The sequence below is a fragment of the Curcuma longa genome, chromosome 19 (assembly GCF_044706935.1).
Source record: "Curcuma longa cultivar G26 ecotype Majalengka, Jawa Barat chromosome 19, ITB_CL_G26_1.1, whole genome shotgun sequence".
Taxonomy (NCBI): Eukaryota; Viridiplantae; Streptophyta; class Magnoliopsida; order Zingiberales; family Zingiberaceae; genus Curcuma; species Curcuma longa.
In genome coordinates this window covers 3,105,187-3,115,393 of record NC_133879.1, presented here as the reverse complement: position 1 = coordinate 3,115,393, position 10,207 = coordinate 3,105,187, and the positions used below count along the sequence as shown (strand labels likewise).

General features: G+C 34.8%; 2 long non-coding RNA genes across 2 annotated transcripts; one reads left to right on the top strand and one right to left on the bottom strand.

Moving 5' to 3' along the window:
• Nucleotides 1-3,395: 3,395 nt before the first annotated feature.
• LOC141812648 (uncharacterized) lies at nt 3,396-6,730 on the top strand. Its single transcript, XR_012600317.1, has 3 exons — nt 3,396-3,799; nt 6,292-6,384; nt 6,478-6,730. It is a non-coding gene; the product is annotated as an uncharacterized LOC141812648 (long non-coding RNA).
• Nucleotides 6,731-7,508: 778 nt separating this feature from the next.
• On the bottom strand, nt 7,509-9,893 carry LOC141812403 (uncharacterized). The gene is made up of 3 exons (XR_012600283.1): nt 9,400-9,893; nt 8,616-8,688; nt 7,509-7,752 (listed from the first exon to the last, which is right to left on the bottom strand). It is a non-coding gene; the product is annotated as an uncharacterized LOC141812403 (long non-coding RNA).
• Between the last annotated feature and the right edge of the window lie 314 nt (nt 9,894-10,207).

Genomic DNA, 10,207 nt, shown 5'->3' with positions numbered 1-10,207 from the left:
GACGTCGTCTCCTCGCTTCGCCCTTTTATCTACTGTTCCTTCCACTCTTCCGTCGTCTCCTCGCTTCGCCCTTTTATCTACTGTTCCTTCCACTCTTCCGCCATAAAGGACCGTGCCATCACGTGCTCCCTCTCTCTCTCTCAATCTATCGCTCTGTTCCTCTTCGTCATACTGTCCCAATGTAGTACCTCTCCCTCCGTATCCACTCGACGTGCTCGCGAGGGGTGGAGTAAGCAGCAGCAGCAGCAGCCATTAGAGCAAGAGCAGGAGCGAGAGCGAGAGCAAGAGTGCAACAGCAGCAGCACAGCTATAGGAAGAAGCTGAAGTGTTAAGTATTGGGAAAAAAAACCCCACTGCCACAGCCCTACCGTAGCCATGCCTCCACCATCCCTCCTCTCTATATCTCTTTCCCTTCTTCTCGTTCATTCTTCCTTCTTCTCTCCTGTTCATCTCCTCTCCCACGGCGTGACAAGAAGAGTGGAGGTCGTACGGACGCGGAGAAGTTAACGTCCAAAATTATTAATTCTAATTTTATTTAATTTAAATTATAATCAATTATTAAATAATATAGTATTACTATCACATCAATTATAAAAATTTAATTATCTTCACCAATCTATTAATAATAAATTTTAATTTTAATTTTAAAAATAAAATTAATAAATTATATTTATTAATTTTATTAAAATAATTATTTTAATTAATTATTTTATTAAAATATATTTAAATTTATTTTAAATTTTAAAAAATAAAATTAATAAATTATTTTATTAAAATATATAAATTTATTTTAAAATTTAAAAATTAAAATTAATAAATTATATTTATTAATTTAATGAATTATTTTAATGAATTATTTTATTAAAAAATATAAATTTATTTTAAATTTTAAAAAATTAAATTAAAAAAATTAAATTTATTAATTTTAACAAATTATTTTATTAAAATAATTATTTTAATGAATTATTTTATTAAAATATATAAATTTATTTTATATTTAAAAATTATTTATTTATTTTTATATATTATCAATTTATTATAATCATTAATAGTATTAATATTAATATTTTATTTTATTTTAAAAATAAATTAAATAATAGTAAATATTATACTGATTAATTTTTATTTTTTAAAATAAATAAATTAAATTAAATAATATTAATATATTTTATATATAACAATTTAAATCAAACGTATTATTATGATTACTTGGTAATCATGCTTAACGTGGAAGGGGTGGACAAAATATGAACAACAAAATTATTAAAAAGGGAAAAACATAACTACAAAATTTTGTGGTAAAGATGGATTTGTAGAATTTAATGGAGCAAAGTGTGACTATGAGTATACATGTGAGACACATATAGAAAGGGAATGATGTGTCCTGCTAATGAATTGTCAATTCTCACTAAATATATAGCAACGATTTTTGTTACCCATCTTTTTATTATATATTTTTATTATAAATAAAATCAAAAAAAAAATTATGAACACCTCTAAAATGTTCACCTCTTTGAAGAAAAGATATTTAACCATCATAAAAATAATAATAATAAATTACTATAACAAAATCTTTAATAATGAAAAACCCTATATATCTAATATGATGGAATCTCTAGATCGATACATGGTGACCGTTGAAATATCACATGACTATACAATAAAAAATAAATCATTAAAAAAGATCAGATAATATTTGAGAGGTGGATAATTGATAAATTTATGTGTTCTCAAGTTTTGATGATAGTCACCTTCAAAATCTAGAACCTAACTTTTGTCCTCGCTCGTCATCAAATGCCAATCTTATCTTGATCTCCGCACTCAATCGGTATCATGCACTGATCTCATATCGATCTCAAGTCTCAATCTCGAATTCCGATCTTAACACTCACTTGACATCATACATCGACGCTATCTCACTCTCGAATCTTGATCTCAAGTTCCGATCTCGAGATCCAGACTCAAACTTCATAGCGTTTATATCAAAAGTATTCGATATTTCAATTTTTTGATGCATTAAAATTATAAAAAAATTATATTTGTCCAATGACTCATTAAATTTTTTGATATTTTATTATTTTAGGATATATCAAAAATATCAAAGATATTGATACATTCGATATCTATTGAACCAATAGATACTATATATATCGAAATTTTTAATATTTTGCTCGCCCGTCGTCATTGCTACACGAAAATTAATTAAAATTTACTTAATTAAATAATCTACTGTCTTAATCTTTGCTGTTCATCATTTTTTATTTTTTGGCCAATCTTTAAAATATTGTGTTACGTATTGTCATTTCAATCAATCCAAATCACGATATGTTTTGATTTATATTTTTCGATCATCAAATCATGCATTTATTAAATGAACTATTGATTAAGACTTAAAGAGACAGGTGGGTCTTAAATATTTTACTGATAAAATCAAATATCTAATCAAGTGATTATAGCCATCTAATTCCATAGCTACGAGAGCAAGTTGACTTTTACGCTGGAGATTGACGGCCACTATAACTGTAGCATATAGAAAGGGAATGATGCTAATGAATTGCGAATTCTCACTAAATAGATAGCTACCATTTTTGTTAGTCATCTTTTTATTATATACTTTTATTATAAATAACATCTAAAAAGTTCGATCTTCAAAGAAAAAATGTTTAACCATTATAAAAAACAATAAATTACTATAACAAAATCTTTAAGAATGAAAAACACAAAAATTAAAAGACGCGTCTAGGACTTCATCGGACGCCGCCCAAGGTAAGAAGCAGGCTTGGAAGCAACCGCCCAATGTGTCGGCGAAGGCGGGCGCCGCCGTGATTGGGGGAACCGCGTCTTGGCCCGCTCTCTCCGAGTCCGCTAAACCCTCCCCCAAATCATCCTTGTCCGATGCTCTGAAATCCCTTTCTGATGCACCGCTTTCTGCGCCGGCAGTGAGATTTTCCTGATTTTGGTTCAATTGCATAGGGCTCTAATGGCATCGATCTGAGCACCTGTGCATGCTGCTCTGGTAATCTATTTTATGGTCTACCTAAACATAAAATTACCTTTTCCTCCTAATTTTTCTATTATTTTTGAATTTGAAAAATGTTTATTAATGTCACATCTTTGATTTTTTTCAGCGAAAAATCCGGTTCTTTCCTTCTCTCACCCTTTGTGTTTCGTACAAAATGCTGCAACGGAATGGTGTTCCTCTCCTGATAATGATGGGCATGTGTGAACTTCTTTCAAAGTTTATAGTCCTTCAAGCCTTTCTTTTTACGTGAACATGCTTGTATTTATACTTATATTTAAGCTACTACTTATGGCACACACCGCGCAACGCGCGGTGCATGTACCACCTGCTAGTTACTTCTCATCGCCCGATTCCCTACACCCACCAAAACCGAACCCTCCCTCGAGTTTGTGTATCGCCCTAAACCAGAGAAAAGACAGGCGGCGGCGGCGGCACCCTAAACCACTACCACGGCGACGCGGAAGCCCTAAACTCAGAGGCAAGTTCTTCCGATCGAACTCGCGGAAGCCCTAAACTCAGAGGCAAGTTCATCATTTTGATTGTCTTTGGTGTTATTTTCGATCTCGAAAACTTCAGATCGAGTTGTCTTTCACTGCCCGCCTCACGTTTTCCCTGTTCTCCCTCAACCGAACCCTCGATTTTGCCATCGCCCTCACACCACCGATCATCCGTTCTCACAGCACCGGCCGTGCGACCGTGCGGGCGTGGAGACCGTGCGGGCGTGGATGACCGTGCACCGATCATCCGTTCTCACAGCACCTCCAAGATCCTTCGCAGGTACTTGATAAACTTGTCTTTCATTGGCCTTGTTTAATGACTTTTTTCTTCTAGTTGAATTTGTTTGGAGCTATCAATGTCTTAGTTTTGGACTTCCGTAACTGATGGCTTTGCATTTTATGAAATCTTATATTTTGCCTCATGATCTTATTTCTTTTACACTTAAAATGTTATGGTTGTCAATTCATCATTTCTATTTGTATTACATAAAAATACTGACAGATTCATTGTGTTTAAGTGATGCATCTCCTTTGATATACCTGTTAGTGGCATTTTAGTGCACATTTATCTATAACTTCTAATGAAAATCATTGTACCATGCCTTTGGATGAAAAAGGAACTTCTCTTCTTTACCATATATGCCAGTATTATTAAAGGTTGTAGAACATTCATGATGCAGGGTCATGTCTTTGCTCAAGCATTTACTGAGTTGCCTAACAGAGAAAGGTACTTAAGTCTAAGAAATTAGTAACAATTATGCAAAATCTAATCATTAAAGTAAAAAAACTATCTCTGAACACGAGAATTATTATAAATAATACTACTCTATCAGCCTTTTATAGGAGCATGAGTTAGTAAAAAATGAAATAGATAACAAATTGAAATTAAACTAAAATATATTTTTGTTTGAATTTTTTATAAATCAATAAGCATCAGTAATTTCAATTTCTCTATTAGTTGTCCATATAGAGACTTTTTACCCAAATCATGAAGCTAAATAGACCACTTATACGAAAGCGTTAAACAGAATTAAAAAACAAAACAAAAGAATGATGTTTTTTTTGTCATAAAAATGAAAATCTTTGTGAATATTTGGTTTGTTTATGCTATTGTTACGGAATAATTGAGAACGAATTAGCAAAATTGAGCTAGTTTTAGTTGAGATCGTGTCTTGAATTAATGTAACTGGACCCGGACTGTTTTTTGGCTTCAACTTTTTAACAATGAATTACAGATTTCGGACTGAGCAAATTGAGGTTTGCATATGCTTGTTTCTAGTTAATGTTTCTCGCACTTCATTGTAGGTGTAGCCTTTAGTTTATATTTTTATTATGATCTCATCGCAAGTAATCAAATCATTTGGCTAATAATTTTTCTTTGAGATGCAAACAAGGTTTCTGTACAACCAACAGATGATAAGAGTATCATATCAACATAAACGTCCACAGGGCAAGATATAATAGGGGGGTCCATGAAAGAGAGAACAACAATTGCCAAAGTTATTTATTTATCTAGTTCCTTTTCTCATATGTATGAAACCAAAGCATGTATACTACCTCATCGATGGCAAGGTAGAAATTTATGAAACTTACAATAACTGGAGAATCATATAGTTGTAATACATAAAATAAGAGTAGCTTGCATCTTCCTGAGCTATCATTTTGTTTTGTTTCGGATTACACCCTCTATTAAGTTGAGGCCATCAATTTCTTCTTGCTACTTTTAGAAAATATTAAGTGGCATGTGATTGTTAAATCTCTGAAATACACGTCTTGTTTTTATTTTTGCACATAATCTGGTTATAATGCCTGATCCTTACTTGGCAATATTTTCGGAGGTGAAGCAGGGCTATAAATTGCGAAATGGATGATACAAAATACATAATGTATAATATTTCATGCATTATACATGTATCTGCCACTTCACATAAATATTAGCACAGTTGTTCAAAGACCATTGTAAGTGTTTGGTGTTAGTTTCGGTGACGTATGTGCATGGTTTTTCTAAACGTCACAAGAGATGGACTTTGGAACAGACAACCCAAATAAGAGAGAAAGTGAACAAGGGAAGGCTGTGAATGAGAATATTTCAACTAAAGGATTGCAATAACTCTCCTTAAATTTGAAACTAAAAATTATCTGTAGATAACCATAATGTGTAGGTTTGACACTGGAGGGAAGTATTGACTACATTGATGAAGATTTCAACATTTATAAGAAGGCACCCAAACAACTATAGAAAACTTACTATTGGGCACACTGTCTTGCAGGGCATATTAAAGTGACATCTAATGGTCAAGGAATAATTTTTCTCTTCTCAAGTCTGAATTGCATGTGAATATATGCGTATTTCACATTTTATCAGGTTTTGATTCACAGACATATATACTCTAAGCTTTCTTTTGAGGGATTGTCGGATATTGAAGTCAAGATTAGATTGACCTAATCAATATTTTTTAGACTTACACAACTTATTGAAAATATGGTGGTTAAATTAACTAAGTGAATTGTAATCCACTGACCTGTTGCTGCAATGCCTATCTTTGCTTCATTATCATTTACTTCAATATTTGTAGGCAGAACTCTGCTTCATTATCCACTGATCTATGTGTAATCTACTAAGGTTAGTTTGTATTTTGTACCCATTACAATTGTATAAAGCAACAAGAAGTATGATGGTTCGTATCATCCAAATGCTCTTAATCCTTCTCAAAAAGAAGTATGATGGTTCCCATTACAATTGCATTTCATATTCTGTTTGAAATGCTTCAGGATCAGTCTGCGATGAATTGCTTGAGGAGGAAAAAGTCTTACGAAAATAGAACAAAGCAGCTTGAGGTTTTCCAATCGCTCATTCACAATCAGGTAGAGAAATGCATTAGTCTTCCTATTTCCAAGTTCTAGCTGTGAAAATTCAAGAATTTTAATCATAATTTATGTTCTATCTTGTTCTTGTAGGAGCAAAAGCTAGTGAGATTCACCGAGGCAGCAAAGCTCAAGAGACAACAAACACTCATCTGAAAAGTAGCTGTTCATGGAAACTGAGACTGACTTGCTGATTCTACTTGTTCATAGATATCATAACTACACCGATTGGTCGATATTTGAGCAAATGCTCTCCAACTTGTTCTAAACTAAACACCCTGTAAAGTATGTTAATGTGTGTATAACTTTTGAAATTATATAATTCTTAATCGAGTTGATATAGTTATGTTTGTCATGCCTCAACATATAGCAGATGAGACACTTTTTCATGCTTCAAAATGAAATTTAAAAGGCATAATAAAACGCCTCAACATATAGCAGATGAGACACTTTTTCATGCCTCAAAAGAAAATTTAAGAGGCATAATAAAACGCCTCAACATATGATAGATGAGGCACTGTTTTGTGTCTCAAAAGAAAATTTAAGAGGCATAATAAAACGCCTCAACATATGATAGATGAGGCACTGTTTTGTGCCTCAAAATGTAATTTAAGAGGCATAATAAAACGCCTCGACATATTATATATGAGGCACTATTTTGTGCCTCAACATGTAATTTAAGAGGCACAATAAATTGCCTCAATATATGGCAGATGAGGTACTATTTTGTGCCTCAACATATAATTTAAGAGGCACAATAAATTGCCTCAATATATGGCAGGTGAGGCATTGTTTTGTGCCTCAAAATGAAATTTATGAGACAAAATAAAACGTCTCAACATATAGCAGATGAAGCACTTTTGGATGCCTTAAAATGAACTTTAAAAGGCACAATAAAATGCCTCAACATATAGCAGATGAGGCATTTTTTCGTGCCTCAAAAACACTTCAAGGAACATTTAGTAACGCCTCAACAAATATCTGTTGGGGCGCTAGTATTTATTGTGACACCCGCTTGTACGACGTTTTATCCTAACGCCTCAACAAATCAAAGTGTCACAACATAAATCTATTGAGGCACTTTTTGAGCGCCCCAACATACAATTTTTGTTGTAGTGAATAAAAATACACGGCCACAACAACTACCACATACAAGCTATATAATTTCACTACAAGGAAACCAAATCCGATATAAGAATCACATACGAAAGGTAAAATTTCAAACAGCGGAAAAACACGACAATGTATGACATACATATACAACCATATTGAATTACGACAAAACGAATAAATCAATATATTAAGTCTTCTGAGGTGAGATGGAAGCAGTCGGCCAATCTCCAAGCTCCGAGTAAGTGTATCTGTTACCTGAGGAGACAGAAAAACCCCAAGGTCTGGGTGGTGAGCAAAAATACTCAGTGGGTACAGATAAGAAGTGCAAAACATAATAAGGTATCAACTGGATAGTAGCATAGATGTCAACAAGTATACAGTTCCAACATGATACTACAAGAGTAAAATCCACATACAATATGAGAATCATGTATGTCATGTCATGCAACAGTCGTATAACAACAAGTACAACAACTATCAACATAGGGCAGTAACTATAAATGCAGTAAACAACAATAAATGCATGCAACAACGCAACAAACAATGAAATCAACAAACAAGTCACTGTCCGCACTCTACACTCCCCAGTCACTCCTCGGGAATGAACTGAGGGGCCAAACAGGACGTAATCCAATGTATGTCATTGTCCGCACTCTACACTCCTCAGTCACCCCCCCTCGGGGCAGTGAACTGAGGGGCCAAACAGGACATAATCAAGTGCAAGTCACTATCCGCACTCTACACTCCCCAATCACCCCCCCCCCCTCGGAGCAGTAACCTGAGGGGCCAAACAGGACATATACACAACTCCAACAACTGATCTTTAACAATACTAAGAGCCAACAACTAATAATCAAGCAACGATATGCGATTCAAGGTATCAACTGTAATTATCAAAAACTAGGTATCAAGTATCAAACATCCAACTAACTAAGATCGAAGTATCAGATTAAGGTCAACGGTAAGCATCAAACTAATAATAATAAGTGTGCACGAACAACTGTATTGAGGATGAATAAAGATAGCAACAGGTATAGGAATGAAATCAACAATAAGAGAAAGAAATCATGCACTGAAAAAGAGTAGATCTGTATTGACCAAATACAAAGATTACCCACCTCTTGCTGAAATCGTTGCAATAAGAACCCTAAAGAAATCCTCTGCGTATGGTATTATCAACAGATCAGGATCCTGTAATTACAATAAACATCTTCTAAATACTGTATTTACTTTTCAACAAGGTAAATCCTAGCCGATTCTATGGTTAGTCTAACCCAATTACTACTTATTTGGTATGATCTAATTATTAATCTGATTAATACTTCAATTAACTCCTAATTAAAAAATCAATTAATAAGCATATCTAATTACCAAATAACATATTACCCCTAAATATTGATCAATTAACTACTATAACTTAATGACGTAGTTACTTAATCCATGAACTAATCAAAGAAATTACTTATTAATTATTAACTATATATTATTACTTTGACTAACTCATTAATTATCTAAGTAATTTAATTATTTAACTGTAAACCAACTTTAATCTAATTTATTTAATTAACTCGCTCACAGATTAATCTTATTTACCAACTTCAACCGAATTTAAGTTATCCTATAAATATCCTATTCAAATAGAAACCAGAATTGAATCCAACTAGCCCCACAACCAAACTCTAATTAACCTAATTAGATCAGTCTTTAATTAGGTCAACACATCCACCATGCTAATCTAACAGAAACCCCAAAATCAACTTTCATCTAGCCTACATCAGTTATTCCAATCAAACAGAGCAAATGAACATAACAGGACCGAACCAGATTTATCCCCAAATCCCCCTAATCGGCAGTTTCTTACAACAAGCACAAACCAAAAAACGAATCAAGAAGAGATCTTACCTTCGATTGAGCCTTAAGAACCCTAAATTTCAGCCCACTTCGGTTCTTGAACTCGCGAGCGAGGGAGATGGCGCTTGAAGGCTTCTGTTTGGGAAGAAGAAGAAGAATCGGCAATGGCGGCTGGCTGGGCAGTGAAGGTTGGCTCTGTGTGGCTTCAGTCAGCGGCGGCAGCGGCGGCGGAGGAAGAAGGCGGCTGCGGTTGTTGGCTTCGGGCGGTGTCTCTCTGCAGGAGGCGGCGGCGTCGGGCTGAGGAAGAAGAGAAACGGGACTGGGCGACGGCGGCTTGCGGCTGGCGACGGAGGAAGAAGAATAGAAGTTAGGGAGAAGGGCTAGGGCGAGAAAACCAGAGCTGGCTGCTTCTCCAGGGCGGCGGCGGTCTTGCAGAGCAGCGACGAGCGGCGGACGGCGTGCGGTGGAGGGTCGCGATGCCTCCCCCTAGGGTTCCCGACCGTGGCTCTTTAAAGCCTCCCCTGTTCCGATTTCTCCGCGGCCGAGCGACGCGGGGTCTCGCGGCAAAAAGGCGAAACAGGGAAGGAGTCGTGATTGGGCTTATTATTATTATTATTTATTATTATTTTTTCTTAACGGGCGATGGGTTAACGGATTCCCTACCAATCCCATAATCATTACCTTGGCTAATGCACTATTCCAAATTGGGTTCTAATTTGGGCTTTAAGGTTGGGCCATTTGACAATAAAATTAAACTTAGTTTAATTAACTACAAATTAGGCTTCATTAACCACCTTTATCCTTAATAATAAAGGTAAATTTATTTATAAATAAATCTGATAATTTCTCGAATCTAACA